Source organism: Doryrhamphus excisus, chromosome 2 (genome assembly GCF_030265055.1).
Source record: "Doryrhamphus excisus isolate RoL2022-K1 chromosome 2, RoL_Dexc_1.0, whole genome shotgun sequence".
Lineage (NCBI taxonomy): Eukaryota > Metazoa > Chordata > Actinopteri > Syngnathiformes > Syngnathidae > Doryrhamphus > Doryrhamphus excisus.
In genome coordinates this window covers 21,836,537-21,850,341 of record NC_080467.1, presented here as the reverse complement: position 1 = coordinate 21,850,341, position 13,805 = coordinate 21,836,537, and the positions used below count along the sequence as shown (strand labels likewise).

The window sequence follows — 13,805 nt, the reverse complement described above, 5'->3', positions numbered from 1 at the left end:
TTATGAGTTCTTATCTTGACACGTTTTTGCAGGATTAACGTGAACATCTGCAGGGTTGCGGTTGGCGCGTCCAGGCACCTCCAGGACCTGGGGGTTGCTGGGGGTCTCTGATCAGGGTCACAGGAACATTTCTTCTTCAGCACATTCAAACACTCTTTCTATTGTCTAGGCAAATGGATATAAGGGTGATAACTGATGCTATATTCATTCTATCTACATTTTATTCTAACAAGGATCTATCCTTGAGCATCCGACAAATGCTCTGTCTCACCCTAAACCCAGTCCTGACAGCATTCTCAGTCGAGGACCTTGTCTTATTGTCCATGTTTTGTTTATATTTCTGTTGTCAGTCGCTTCAGGATGACAACGGTTTGTGCTTCAAGATGACCCCAACCATTCGACGGAGGCCGAAGACAAATCCTATCTCCAGTCAAAACCTCCCCAAATGTCAATTCCCTGACCGGGAATCGAACCCGGGCCGCGGCGGTGAGAGCGCCGAATCCTAGCCACTAGACCACCAGGGACTGCTTTATGTCTGCACTCAGCAAGGCAGAGACAGTGTCACTTTGACGTACTCCAGCAAAGGAACCAAAATAGTTCTGTGACTGGACCTTCTCTGCCAACATTGCAGCAGCAGGGGAATTACCTCAGATAGTAGAGCGCTTCCCTTAAATGTTAGACCCGAACCTCTTTTGTTTTGCTAATGTGGTCTGTTTTCTTATCCCCGCAAATGTCCAAATGCACAATGTTTTTGCCTTTGTCGAGAGCATTGTAGTACATATGACATTTATGCTACATATGACATCAGAAATGGTGGATATTTCTTACACAGAACATGACGTCTGATTCAAAACATTTACTTGAAATGTTGGAGAGAAAAAAATGGAGTCGCTGAAACACATATGCAAGGCACTGCTGGGATTTGAACCCAGGACCTCCTGTTTACAAGACAGGAACTTTGACCAACTAAGCCACAGCGCCGGCGAAGGAGTGTCTTCAGTGTTAGGCGAACCACTGCATGACGGAAACCACACCAGTGGCCAGGCTTTCAACAGGACTGGTGAAATCCTGCCAGTGTAAGCGGACCGAATCCACGATTATTCTCCTCCTTGGTCTTCGCTGTGTCAAGGATGAGGATGTTGTTTGCATGCAACGACACCACAGCGGCCACCTCCTTCCTATAAGCCCCTTCGTGCAGGCCAGTGACGCACCCGATCAGTCATCCGGGAAATATGGATTGTGTGTCCAAACTGGGGACAGATGCCCGTGTACACACCTTCAGGGATCAAGCACATATCCTTGTTCCCATTTGCTTCCACCCAGTTTCCAACTAGGGACCTTTTGCATGTAAGGCAAACGTGCTAACCACTACACTATGAAGGGTGAGCCCTTTAAGGGGACTGGTGAAGCAGTTGCCAAACAATGACACAAGACGATGTGTCCAAAGTGGGGGCGTATTGACAATTGTCCAAATCGACAAATGTTTCTCCCTTGTAGGGAAAGTTGTTCCACAAATTATGGGCTTTTCTTCAACAAAACATGAAATCACAATCACGGCTTGACAGGTTTGGCTTGTAACCTCCTCTAACGTTGTCTGGAGGGGTGGCCCTTTGATGAATGAAGTTAAGGTCCTTTCAGCCTGCCAATAAGCATTTTCAAACTATTGGCAAAGTCGCAAGGTAAACAGGGATTGTGCTCAAACCCAGGCTTGAACCACGGACCTTTAAATCTTAATTCTCGCACTCGCCCGACTGAGCGATTCAGCTGCAAAGGTGGTGTTCCACTTTTTCAGTAGAGGCTAAAAGAGGGGCCAGGGTGAAGCTGTGTTTCTGCCACATGTGTTGCTGCGTACCTGGCCCAGGGTGTTCTCATCTTGGGTTGGTATGTCCCCATGCTGGTAATGTGGGGTCTACTCTTCTCCGCCTGAACAGGGACTTGAACCCTGGGCAATCAGATTAAAAGCCTGATGCTCTACCGACTGAGCTATCCAGGCCCTTGATGAATGAGGACAACTCACAAGGCAAAATCTTCTGGCATACTGTACTTGACCTTGCAGAGATGAAGAAACCCCTGTCCCGAAATTGCCACCTCCAAGATCGACGGAGGTCTTAAACTGCCCACATGGACAAGCCTAATATCTTCTGGACAAAAAGAGTTAAAGGTCAGACAAGACAAAGGTTGAGCCAATCACCTGAACAATAAACTTTTGATCTGAGTGTCCGGGATTCAAGTCCCTGTTCAGGTGACCAGGTGGCCACGAGCCCTCCAACTAATGCACCTGCAGTTTAAGGCTATGTTCTGGATTATCAGTGTTTCGCCAAGAGTAAAATTGGGTCGAGCGAGAAGTCCTTTCAGGCAAGAAAACAACAAAAAGCAACACACACCAGCCGTGACTCAGACAAAACACAGAATACAAACAACAACACGATTACGGCTATAAGCTATCCGTTTTTAGGTGAGAACCATGAACTCCTACTCAGAGGTGCGGATTGCTCATTCTCGCTGCTTCAAATTTGCCTGCGAGCAAACCTTGAACTTTAGACTCAGATCAATGGAAATGTTTGCCGACGCCCCTTTCTCTGTCTTGTTGCCGTTTCTCATTGAGGTTTCCTGACTGAGAGCAGATCGGCCTCACGGCTGGTTGGTTGTCTCCCGTGCACGGGCAGACCTTTCCAGCAAGCATTGGTAGTGCTGGGCTGGTCGTTTCTTGCTCGGTCTGGCTGCACTCGCAAGCCAAGGAGCTCGGCGTGGTGCTGTGCCTGCCTCTTGTTTTAAACACGGGATAAGGGGAGAGCGCGAACGCAGTCCCCCACTACCACAAAAATAAGCAGTCGAGATTCCCGCATTTGGGGAATTCGCAGAGGTCAGCTCAACCCATGTGCAATGGCTGAGCCTCGCCCTGGGTGAACCACCTTCTTGATCATGGTATCTCCCCTGGCAGGTAAGTATGAGTTGCACCGGTCCCGCCCGGACTAGTCTCTCGCACATGTCACATGCTGAGTGGTGGTCTCATCAGGTCGCCCACAACAAGCCCAGCCACTTGACCTGTGTCCAAATTCAGAGACAGGACTCTGGTTATCTCAAGGAGTCAGTCTGTATGGCACTCTTGTGACTTCATTCTGAGCTAAGGCAGCGGCAGCAAGTGGCTTAGGGCAGTTGCTGCAGACGTTCAATGCGGAGACTGAAGTACTGACTCCACGTCCCTAGTCACACCATGTAACATGAGAGGCCAATATGTTGAACCCTGACACGTGTAGATGTGCAAGGTCGTTGTGAGTCAGTGGGTTGTCAGGTTCAAACTCCTGTGACACTTGTAAAAACACTTAAATGCAGAAATACAGAAGAGACAGACAACAATATTCAAAGTTACTCGCAGCGAGGAGAGTGAAACCACATACCCAGTGACATGCCGCTCCACTGAGTATGTGGTTCAAACTCCTCTTTATTTATTCTCTTTCGGGGGTCCCTACTACATGGTCATGCAACTCTAGGGGTGGCAGTTGCACGAGCTGTATTTGTTTCTCTATGTGTATGTGTGTGTATGTGAGAGGAATTACTTTTATTGTTTTATGAGTTCTTATCTTGACACGTTCTTGCAGGATTAACGTGAACATCTGCAGGGTTGCGGTTGGCGCGTCCAGGCACCTCCAGGACCTGGGGGTTGCTGGGGGTCTCTGATCAGGGTCACAGGAACATTTCTTCTTCAGCACATTCAAACACTCTTTCTATTGTCTAGGCAAATGGATATAAGGGTGATAACTGATGCTATATTCATTCTATCTACATTTTATTCTAACAAGGATCTATCCTTGAGCATCCGACAAATGCTCTGTCTCACCCTAAACCCAGTCCTGACAGCATTCTCAGTCGAGGACCTTGTCTTATTGTCCATGTTTTGTTTATATTTCTGTTGTCAGTCGCTTCAGGATGACAACGGTTTGTGCTTCAAGGTGACCCCAACCATTCGACCGAGGCCGAAGACAAATCCTATCTCCAGTCAAAACCTACCGAAATGTCAATTCCCTGACCGGGAATCGAACCCGGGCCGCGGCGGTGAGAGCGCCGAATCCTAGCCACTAGACCACCAGGGACTGCTTTATGTCTGCACTCAGCAAGGAAGAGACAGCGTCACTTTGACGTACTCCAGCAAAGGAACCAAAATAGTTCTGTGACTGGACCTTCTCTGCCAACATTGCAGCAGCAGGGGAATTACCTCAGATAGTAGAGCGCTTCCCTTAAATGTTAGACCCGAACCTCTTTTGTTTTGCTAATGTGGTCTGTTTTCTTATCCCCGCAAATGTCCAAATGCACAATGTTTTTGCCTTTGTCGAGAGCATTGTAGTACATATGACATTTATGCTACATATGACATCAGAAATGATGGATATTTCTTACACAGAACATGACGTCTGATTCAAAACATTTACTTGAAATGTTGGAGAGAAAAAAATGGAGTCGCTGAAACACATATGCAAGGCACTGCTGGGATTTGAACCCAGGACCTCCTGTTTACGAGACAGGAACTTTGACCAACTAAGCCACAGCGCCGGCGAAGGAGTGTATTCAGTGTTAGGCGAACCACTGCATGACGGAAACCACACCAGTGGCCAGGCTTTCAACAGGACTGGTGAAATCCTGCCAGTGTAAGCGGACCGAATCCACGATTATTCTCCTCCTTGGTCTTCGCTGTGTCAAGGATGAGGATGTTGTTTGCATGCAACGACACCACAGCGGCCACCTCCTTCCTATAAGCCCCTTCGTGCAGGCCAGTGACGCACCCGATCAGTCATCCGGGAAATATGGATTGTGTGTCCAAACTGGGGACAGATGCCCGTGTACACACCTTCAGGGATCAAGCACATATCCTTGTTCCCATTTGTCACCTTGATTTTTTTGTGAAAGAAGGAATTGAACGGCCTTGCTTCCACCCAGTTTCCAACTAGGGACCTTTTGCATGTAAGGCAAACGTGCTAACCACTACACTATGAAGGGTGAGCCCTTTAAGGGGACTGGTGAAGCAGTTGCCAAACAATGACACAAGACGATGTGTCCAAAGTGGGGGCGTATTGACAATTGTCCAAATCGACAAATGTTTCTCCCTTGTAGGGAAAGTTGTTCCACAAATTATGGGCTTTTCTTCAACAAAACATGAAATCACAATCACGGCTTGACAGGTTTGGCTTGTAACCTCCTCTAACGTTGTCTGGAGGGGTGGCCCTTTGATGAATGAAGTTAAGGTCCTTTCAGCCTGCCAATAAGCATTTTCAAACTATTGGCAAAGTCGCAAGGTAAACAGGGATTGTGCTCAAACCCAGGCTTGAACCACGGACCTTTAAATCTTAATTCTCGCACTCGCCCGACTGAGCGATTCAGCTGCAAAGGTGGTGTTCCACTTTTTCAGTAGAGGCTAAAAGAGGGGCCAGGGTGAAGCTGTGTTTCTGCCACATGTGTTGCTGCGTACCTGGCCCAGGGTGTTCTCATCTTGGGTTGGTATGTCCCCATGCTGGTAATGTGGGGTCTACTCTTCTCCGCCTGAACAGGGACTTGAACCCTGGGCAATCAGATTAAAAGCCTGATGCTCTACCGACTGAGCTATCCAGGCCCTTGATGAATGAGGACAACTCACAAGGCAAAATCTTCTGGCATACTGTACTTGACCTTGCAGAGATGAAGAAGCCCCTGTCCCGAAATTGCCACCTCCAAGATCGACGGAGGTCTTAAACTGCCCACATGGACAAGCCTAATATCTTCTGGACAAAAAGAGTTAATGGTCAGACAAGACAAAGGTTGAGCCAATCACCTGAACAATAAACTTTTGATCTGAGTGTCCGGGATTCAAGTCCCTGTTCAGGTGACCAGGTGGCCACGAGCCCTCCAACTAATGCACCTGCAGTTTAAGGCTATGTTCTGGATTATCAGTGTTTCGCCAAGAGTAAAATTGGGTCGAGCGAGAAGTCCTTTCAGGCAAGAAAACAACAAAAAGCAACACACACCAACCGTGACTCAGACAAAACACAGAATACAAACAACAACACGATTACGGCTATAAGCTATCCGTTTTTAGGTGAGAACCATGAACTCCTACTCAGAGGTGCGGATTGCTCATTCTCGCTGCTTCAAATTTGCCTGCGAGCAAACCTTGAACTTTAGACTCAGATCAATGGAAATGTTTGCCGACGCCCCTTTCTCTGTCTTGTTGCCGTTTCTCATTGAGGTTTCCTGACTGAGAGCAGATCGGCCTCACGGCTGGTTGGTTGTCTCCCGTGCACGGGCAGACCTTTCCAGCAAGCATTGGTAGTGCTGGGCTGGTCGTTTCTTGCTCGGTCTGGCTGCACTCGCAAGCCAAGGAGCTCGGCGCGGTGCTGTGCCTGCCTCTTGTTTTAAACACGGGATAAGGGGAGAGCGCGAACGCAGTCCCCCACTACCACAAAAATAAGCAGTCGAGATTCCCGCATTTGGGGAATTCGCAGAGGTCAGCTCAACCCATGTGCAATGGCTGAGCCTCGCCCTGGGTGAACCACCTTCTTGATCATGGTATCTCCCCTGGCAGGTAAGTATGAGTTGCACCGGTCCCGCCCGGACTAGTCTCTCGCACATGTCACATGCTGAGTGGTGGTCTCATCAGGTCGCCCACAACAAGCCCAGCCACTTGACCTGTGTCCAAATTCAGAGACAGGACTCTGGTTATCTCAAGGAGTCAGTCTGTATGGCACTCTTGTGACTTCATTCTGAGCTAAGGCAGCGGCAGCAAGTGGCTTAGGGCAGTTGCTGCAGACGTTCAATGCGGAGACTGAAGTACTGACTCCACGTCCCTAGTCACACCATGTAACATGAGAGGCCAATATGTTGAACCCTGACACGTGTAGATGTGCAAGGTCGTTGTGAGTCAGTGGGTTGTCAGGTTCAAACTCCTGTGACACTTGTAAAAACACTTAAATGCAGAAATACAGAAGAGACAGACAACAATATTCAAAGTTACTCGCAGCGAGGAGAGTGAAACCACATACCCAGTGACATGCCGCTCCACTGAGTATGTGGTTCAAACTCCTCTTTATTTATTCTCTTTCGGGGGTCCCTACTACATGGTCATGCAACTCTAGGGGTGGCAGTTGCACGAGCTGTATTTGTTTCTCTATGTGTATGTGTGTGTATGTGAGAGGAATTACTTTTATTGTTTTATGAGTTCTTATCTTGACACGTTCTTGCAGGATTAACGTGAACATCTGCAGGGTTGCGGTTGGCGCGTCCAGGCACCTCCAGGACCTGGGGGTTGCTGGGGGTCTCTGATCAGGGTCACAGGAACATTTCTTCTTCAGCACATTCAAACACTCTTTCTATTGTCTAGGCAAATGGATATAAGGGTGATAACTGATGCTATATTCATTCTATCTACATTTTATTCTAACAAGGATCTATCCTTGAGCATCCGACAAATGCTCTGTCTCACCCTAAACCCAGTCCTGACAGCATTCTCAGTCGAGGACCTTGTCTTATTGTCCATGTTTTGTTTATATTTCTGTTGTCAGTCGCTTCAGGATGACAACGGTTTGTGCTTCAAGGTGACCCCAACCATTCGACCGAGGCCGAAGACAAATCCTATCTCCAGTCAAAACCTACCCAAATGTCAATTCCCTGACCGGGAATCGAACCCGGGCCGCGGCGGTGAGAGCGCCGAATCCTAGCCACTAGACCACCAGGGACTGCTTTATGTCTGCACTCAGCAAGGAAGAGACAGTGTCACTTTGACGTACTCCAGCAAAGGAACCAAAATAGTTCTGTGACTGGACCTTCTCTGCCAACATTGCAGCAGCAGGGGAATTACCTCAGATAGTAGAGCGCTTCCCTTAAATGTTAGACCCGAACCTCTTTTGTTTTGCTAATGTGGTCTGTTTTCTTATCCCCGCAAATGTCCAAATGCACAATGTTTTTGCCTTTGTCGAGAGCATTGTAGTACATATGACATTTATGCTACATATGACATCAGAAATGATGGATATTTCTTACACAGAACATGACGTCTGATTCAAAACATTTACTTGAAATGTTGGAGAGAAAAAAATGGAGTCGCTGAAACACATATGCAAGGCACTGCTGGGATTTGAACCCAGGACCTCCTGTTTACGAGACAGGAACTTTGACCAACTAAGCCACAGCGCCGGCGAAGGAGTGTCTTCAGTGTTAGGCGAACCACTGCATGACGGAAACCACACCAGTGGCCAGGCTTTCAACAGGACTGGTGAAATCCTGCCAGTGTAAGCGGACCGAATCCACGATTATTCTCCTCCTTGGTCTTCGCTGTGTCAAGGATGAGGATGTTGTTTGCATGCAACGACACCACAGCGGCCACCTCCTTCCTATAAGCCCCTTCGTGCAGGCCAGTGACGCACCCGATCAGTCATCCGGGAAATATGGATTGTGTGTCCAAACTGGGGACAGATGCCCGTGTACACACCTTCAGGGATCAAGCACATATCCTTGTTCCCATTTGTCACCTTGATTTTTTTGTGAAAGAAGGAATTGAACGGCCTTGCTTCCACCCAGTTTCCAACTAGGGACCTTTTGCATGAAAGGCAAACGTGCTAACCACTACACTATGAAGGGTGAGCCCTTTAAGGGGACTGGTGAAGCAGTTGCCAAACAATGACACAAGACGATGTGTCCAAAGTGGGGGCGTATTGACAATTGTCCAAATCGACAAATGTTTCTCCCTTGTAGGGAAAGTTGTTCCACAAATTATGGGCTTTTCTTCAACAAAACATGAAATCACAATCACGGCTTGACAGGTTTGGCTTGTAACCTCCTCTAACGTTGTCTGGAGGGGTGGCCCTTTGATGAATGAAGTTAAGGTCCTTTCAGCCTGCCAATAAGCATTTTCAAACTATTGGCAAAGTCGCAAGGTAAACAGGGATTGTGCTCAAACCCAGGCTTGAACCACGGACCTTTAAATCTTAATTCTCGCACTCGCCCGACTGAGCGATTCAGCTGCAAAGGTGGTGTTCCACTTTTTCAGTAGAGGCTAAAAGAGGGGCCAGGGTGAAGCTGTGTTTCTGCCACATGTGTTGCTGCGTACCTGGCCCAGGGTGTTCTCATCTTGGGTTGGTATGTCCCCATGCTGGTAATGTGGGGTCTACTCTTCTCCGCCTGAACAGGGACTTGAACCCTGGGCAATCAGATTAAAAGCCTGATGCTCTACCGACTGAGCTATCCAGGCCCTTGATGAATGAGGACAACTCACAAGGCAAAATCTTCTGGCATACTGTACTTGACCTTGCAGAGATGAAGAAGCCCCTGTCCCGAAATTGCCACCTCCAAGATCGACGGAGGTCTTAAACTGCCCACATGGACAAGCCTAATATCTTCTGGACAAAAAGAGTTAAAGGTCAGACAAGACAAAGGTTGAGCCAATCACCTGAACAATAAACTTTTGATCTGAGTGTCCGGGATTCAAGTCCCTGTTCAGGTGACCAGGTGGCCACGAGCCCTCCAACTAATGCACCTGCAGTTTAAGGCTATGTTCTGGATTATCAGTGTTTCGCCAAGAGTAAAATTGGGTCGAGCGAGAAGTCCTTTCAGGCAAGAAAACAACAAAAAGCAACACACACCAGCCGTGACTCAGACAAAACACAGAATACAAACAACAACACGATTACGGCTATAAGCTATCCGTTTTTAGGTGAGAACCATGAACTCCTACTCAGAGGTGCGGATTGCTCATTCTCGCTGCTTCAAATTTGCCTGCGAGCAAACCTTGAACTTTAGACTCAGATCAATGGAAATGTTTGCCGACGCCCCTTTCTCTGTCTTGTTGCCGTTTCTCATTGAGGTTTCCTGACTGAGAGCAGATCGGCCTCACGGCTGGTTGGTTGTCTCCCGTGCACGGGCAGACCTTTCCAGCAAGCATTGGTAGTGCTGGGCTGGTCGTTTCTTGCTCGGTCTGGCTGCACTCGCAAGCCAAGGAGCTCGGCGTGGTGCTGTGCCTGCCTCTTGTTTTAAACACGGGATAAGGGGAGAGCGCGAACGCAGTCCCCCACTACCACAAAAATAAGCAGTCGAGATTCCCGCATTTGGGGAATTCGCAGAGGTCAGCTCAACCCATGTGCAATGGCTGAGCCTCGCCCTGGGTGAACCACCTTCTTGATCATGGTATCTCCCCTGGCAGGTAAGTATGAGTTGCACCGGTCCCGCCCGGACTAGTCTCTCGCACATGTCACATGCTGAGTGGTGGTCTCATCAGGTCGCCCACAACAAGCCCAGCCACTTGACCTGTGTCCAAATTCAGAGACAGGACTCTGGTTATCTCAAGGAGTCAGTCTGTATGGCACTCTTGTGACTTCATTCTGAGCTAAGGCAGCGGCAGCAAGTGGCTTAGGGCAGTTGCTGCAGACGTTCAATGCGGAGACTGAAGTACTGACTCCACGTCCCTAGTCACACCATGTAACATGAGAGGCCAATATGTTGAACCCTGACACGTGTAGATGTGCAAGGTCGTTGTGAGTCAGTGGGTTGTCAGGTTCAAACTCCTGTGACACTTGTAAAAACACTTAAATGCAGAAATACAGAAGAGACAGACAACAATATTCAAAGTTACTCGCAGCGAGGAGAGTGAAACCACATACCCAGTGACATGCCGCTCCACTGAGTATGTGGTTCAAACTCCTCTTTATTTATTCTCTTTCGGGGGTCCCTACTACATGGTCATGCAACTCTAGGGGTGGCAGTTGCACGAGCTGTATTTGTTTCTCTATGTGTATGTGTGTGTATGTGAGAGGAATTACTTTTATTGTTTTATGAGTTCTTATCTTGACACGTTCTTGCAGGATTAACGTGAACATCTGCAGGGTTGCGGTTGGCGCGTCCAGGCACCTCCAGGACCTGGGGGTTGCTGGGGGTCTCTGATCAGGGTCACAGGAACATTTCTTCTTCAGCACATTCAAACACTCTTTCTATTGTCTAGGCAAATGGATATAAGGGTGATAACTGATGCTATATTCATTCTATCTACATTTTATTCTAACAAGGATCTATCCTTGAGCATCCGACAAATGCTCTGTCTCACCCTAAACCCAGTCCTGACAGCATTCTCAGTCGAGGACCTTGTCTTATTGTCCATGTTTTGTTTATATTTCTGTTGTCAGTCGCTTCAGGATGACAACGGTTTGTGCTTCAAGGTGACCCCAACCATTCGACCGAGGCCGAAGACAAATCCTATCTCCAGTCAAAACCTACCCAAATGTCAATTCCCTGACCGGGAATCGAACCCGGGCCGCGGCGGTGAGAGCGCCGAATCCTAGCCACTAGACCACCAGGGACTGCTTTATGTCTGCACTCAGCAAGGAAGAGACAGTGTCACTTTGACGTACTCCAGCAAAGGAACCAAAATAGTTCTGTGACTGGACCTTCTCTGCCAACATTGCAGCAGCAGGGGAATTACCTCAGATAGTAGAGCGCTTCCCTTAAATGTTAGACCCGAACCTCTTTTGTTTTGCTAATGTGGTCTGTTTTCTTATCCCCGCAAATGTCCAAATGCACAATGTTTTTGCCTTTGTCGAGAGCATTGTAGTACATATGACATTTATGCTACATATGACATCAGAAATGATGGATATTTCTTACACAGAACATGACGTCTGATTCAAAACATTTACTTGAAATGTTGGAGAGAAAAAAATGGAGTCGCTGAAACACATATGCAAGGCACTGCTGGGATTTGAACCCAGGACCTCCTGTTTACGAGACAGGAACTTTGACCAACTAAGCCACAGCGCCGGCGAAGGAGTGTCTTCAGTGTTAGGCGAACCACTGCATGACGGAAACCACACCAGTGGCCAGGCTTTCAACAGGACTGGTGAAATCCTGCCAGTGTAAGCGGACCGAATCCACGATTATTCTCCTCCTTGGTCTTCGCTGTGTCAAGGATGAGGATGTTGTTTGCATGCAACGACACCACAGCGGCCACCTCCTTCCTATAAGCCCCTTCGTGCAGGCCAGTGACGCACCCGATCAGTCATCCGGGAAATATGGATTGTGTGTCCAAACTGGGGACAGATGCCCGTGTACACACCTTCAGGGATCAAGCACATATCCTTGTTCCCATTTGTCACCTTGATTTTTTTGTGAAAGAAGGAATTGAACGGCCTTGCTTCCACCCAGTTTCCAACTAGGGACCTTTTGCATGTAAGGCAAACGTGCTAACCACTACACTATGAAGGGTGAGCCCTTTAAGGGGACTGGTGAAGCAGTTGCCAAACAATGACACAAGACGATGTGTCCAAAGTGGGGGCGTATTGACAATTGTCCAAATCGACAAATGTTTCTCCCTTGTAGGGAAAGTTGTTCCACAAATTATGGGCTTTTCTTCAACAAAACATGAAATCACAATCACGGCTTGACAGGTTTGGCTTGTAACCTCCTCTAACGTTGTCTGGAGGGGTGGCCCTTTGATGAATGAAGTTAAGGTCCTTTCAGCCTGCCAATAAGCATTTTCAAACTATTGGCAAAGTCGCAAGGTAAACAGGGATTGTGCTCAAACCCAGGCTTGAACCACGGACCTTTAAATCTTAATTCTCGCACTCGCCCGACTGAGCGATTCAGCTGCAAAGGTGGTGTTCCACTTTTTCAGTAGAGGCTAAAAGAGGGGCCAGGGTGAAGCTGTGTTTCTGCCACATGTGTTGCTGCGTACCTGGCCCAGGGTGTTCTCATCTTGGGTTGGTATGTCCCCATGCTGGTAATGTGGGGTCTACTCTTCTCCGCCTGAACAGGGACTTGAACCCTGGGCAATCAGATTAAAAGCCTGATGCTCTACCGACTGAGCTATCCAGGCCCTTGATGAATGAGGACAACTCACAAGGCAAAATCTTCTGGCATACTGTACTTGACCTTGCAGAGATGAAGAAGCCCCTGTCCCGAAATTGCCACCTCCAAGATCGACGGAGGTCTTAAACTGCCCACATGGACAAGCCTAATATCTTCTGGACAAAAAGAGTTAATGGTCAGACAAGACAAAGGTTGAGCCAATCACCTGAACAATAAACTTTTGATCTGAGTGTCCGGGATTCAAGTCCCTGTTCAGGTGACCAGGTGGCCACGAGCCCTCCAACTAATGCACCTGCAGTTTAAGGCTATGTTCTGGATTATCAGTGTTTCGCCAAGAGTAAAATTGGGTCGAGCGAGAAGTCCTTTCAGGCAAGAAAACAACAAAAAGCAACACACACCAGCCGTGACTCAGACAAAACACAGAATACAAACAACAACACGATTACGGCTATAAGCTATCCGTTTTTAGGTGAGAACCATGAACTCCTACTCAGAGGTGCGGATTGCTCATTCTCGCTGCTTCAAATTTGCCTGCGAGCAAACCTTGAACTTTAGACTCAGATCAATGGAAATGTTTGCCGACGCCCCTTTCTCTGTCTTGTTGCCGTTTCTCATTGAGGTTTCCTGACTGAGAGCAGATCGGCCTCACGGCTGGTTGGTTGTCTCCCGTGCACGGGCAGACCTTTCCAGCAAGCATTGGTAGTGCTGGGCTGGTCGTTTCTTGCTCGGTCTGGCTGCACTCGCAAGCCAAGGAGCTCGGCGCGGTGCTGTGCCTGCCTCTTGTTTTAAACACGGGATAAGGGGAGAGCGCGAACGCAGTCCCCCACTACCACAAATTAAGCAGTCGAGATTCCCGCATTTGGGGAATTCGCAGAGGTCAGCTCAACCCATGTGCAATGGCTGAGCCTCGCCCTGGGTGAACCACCTTCTTGATCATGGTATCTCCCCTGGCAGGTAAGTATGAGTTGCACCGGTCCCGCCCGGACTAGTCT

General features: G+C 48.3%; 13 non-coding genes across 13 annotated transcripts; all 13 read right to left on the bottom strand.

The window, feature by feature from the left end:
* Positions 1–452: 452 nt before the first annotated feature.
* trnae-cuc (transfer RNA glutamic acid (anticodon CUC)) lies at positions 453–524 on the bottom strand. Its single transcript has one exon. It is a non-coding gene; the product is annotated as a tRNA-Glu (tRNA).
* Positions 525–907: 383 nt separating this feature from the next.
* trnat-ugu (transfer RNA threonine (anticodon UGU)) lies at positions 908–981 on the bottom strand. Its single transcript has one exon. It is a non-coding gene; the product is annotated as a tRNA-Thr (tRNA).
* Positions 982–1,920: 939 nt separating this feature from the next.
* trnak-uuu (transfer RNA lysine (anticodon UUU)) lies at positions 1,921–1,993 on the bottom strand. The gene has a single exon. It is a non-coding gene; the product is annotated as a tRNA-Lys (tRNA).
* Positions 1,994–2,784: 791 nt separating this feature from the next.
* Positions 2,785–2,949, bottom strand: LOC131124136 (U1 spliceosomal RNA). The gene has a single exon (XR_009128813.1). It is a non-coding gene; the product is annotated as a U1 spliceosomal RNA (small nuclear RNA).
* Positions 2,950–4,019: 1,070 nt separating this feature from the next.
* On the bottom strand, positions 4,020–4,091 carry trnae-cuc (transfer RNA glutamic acid (anticodon CUC)). The gene has a single exon. It is a non-coding gene; the product is annotated as a tRNA-Glu (tRNA).
* Positions 4,092–4,474: 383 nt separating this feature from the next.
* trnat-cgu (transfer RNA threonine (anticodon CGU)) lies at positions 4,475–4,548 on the bottom strand. Its single transcript has one exon. It is a non-coding gene; the product is annotated as a tRNA-Thr (tRNA).
* A 1,845-nt stretch (positions 4,549–6,393) lies between these two features.
* LOC131124135 (U1 spliceosomal RNA) lies at positions 6,394–6,558 on the bottom strand. The gene has a single exon (XR_009128812.1). It is a non-coding gene; the product is annotated as a U1 spliceosomal RNA (small nuclear RNA).
* A 1,070-nt stretch (positions 6,559–7,628) lies between these two features.
* trnae-cuc (transfer RNA glutamic acid (anticodon CUC)) lies at positions 7,629–7,700 on the bottom strand. Its single transcript has one exon. It is a non-coding gene; the product is annotated as a tRNA-Glu (tRNA).
* A 383-nt stretch (positions 7,701–8,083) lies between these two features.
* Positions 8,084–8,157, bottom strand: trnat-cgu (transfer RNA threonine (anticodon CGU)). Its single transcript has one exon. It is a non-coding gene; the product is annotated as a tRNA-Thr (tRNA).
* A 1,845-nt stretch (positions 8,158–10,002) lies between these two features.
* LOC131124134 (U1 spliceosomal RNA) lies at positions 10,003–10,167 on the bottom strand. Its single transcript, XR_009128811.1, has one exon. It is a non-coding gene; the product is annotated as a U1 spliceosomal RNA (small nuclear RNA).
* A 1,070-nt stretch (positions 10,168–11,237) lies between these two features.
* On the bottom strand, positions 11,238–11,309 carry trnae-cuc (transfer RNA glutamic acid (anticodon CUC)). Its single transcript has one exon. It is a non-coding gene; the product is annotated as a tRNA-Glu (tRNA).
* A 383-nt stretch (positions 11,310–11,692) lies between these two features.
* On the bottom strand, positions 11,693–11,766 carry trnat-cgu (transfer RNA threonine (anticodon CGU)). The gene has a single exon. It is a non-coding gene; the product is annotated as a tRNA-Thr (tRNA).
* Positions 11,767–13,611: 1,845 nt separating this feature from the next.
* Positions 13,612–13,775, bottom strand: LOC131124127 (U1 spliceosomal RNA). Its single transcript, XR_009128804.1, has one exon. It is a non-coding gene; the product is annotated as a U1 spliceosomal RNA (small nuclear RNA).
* Positions 13,776–13,805: the final 30 nt, after the last annotated feature.